General features: G+C 35.2%; 1 protein-coding gene across 1 annotated transcript in view; it reads right to left on the minus strand.

The window, feature by feature from the left end:
- The window catches only part of LOC119593154 (calmodulin-A-like), a gene marked incomplete at its 5' end in the record, with an annotated part of 72638 nt that overhangs the window by 45210 nt on the left and 27047 nt on the right, over nucleotides 1-381 (minus strand).

The following is a 381-nucleotide window of genomic DNA, read 5'->3' on the forward strand; positions in this document are numbered from 1 at the left end:
GTGCGCGCACAAACATATAGAAAACACATAGCAAAGAGACGATACTGACACATGATAACATTTGATTATGAATGAGAATTAATTTTTAATTCTCATTCACAAACTTTGTGATCTTGTTTCGCTTGACCTCATTACCATTTGACCTATGACCCCGTTCTTTCTGAAGGTTACTTACAGTTACATGATTACCCTAATATTGTGTTTTTTTCATAATTTCTCATTATATTTGTTGTATTCTTTAATAAAAAATGGAAATGATATGAGCGTCTGGCCAGTGATCACATGATAAGCGACTTTACTGCAAAATCATGCATCGATCTCTCGCAGAGATGACGGCCTGCAAGATATGAGCAGCATTAGAAAATGAAAGTTGATTGCGTG

This window comes from Penaeus monodon, chromosome 31 (genome assembly GCF_015228065.2).
Source record: "Penaeus monodon isolate SGIC_2016 chromosome 31, NSTDA_Pmon_1, whole genome shotgun sequence".
NCBI lineage: Eukaryota > Metazoa > Arthropoda > Malacostraca > Decapoda > Penaeidae > Penaeus > Penaeus monodon.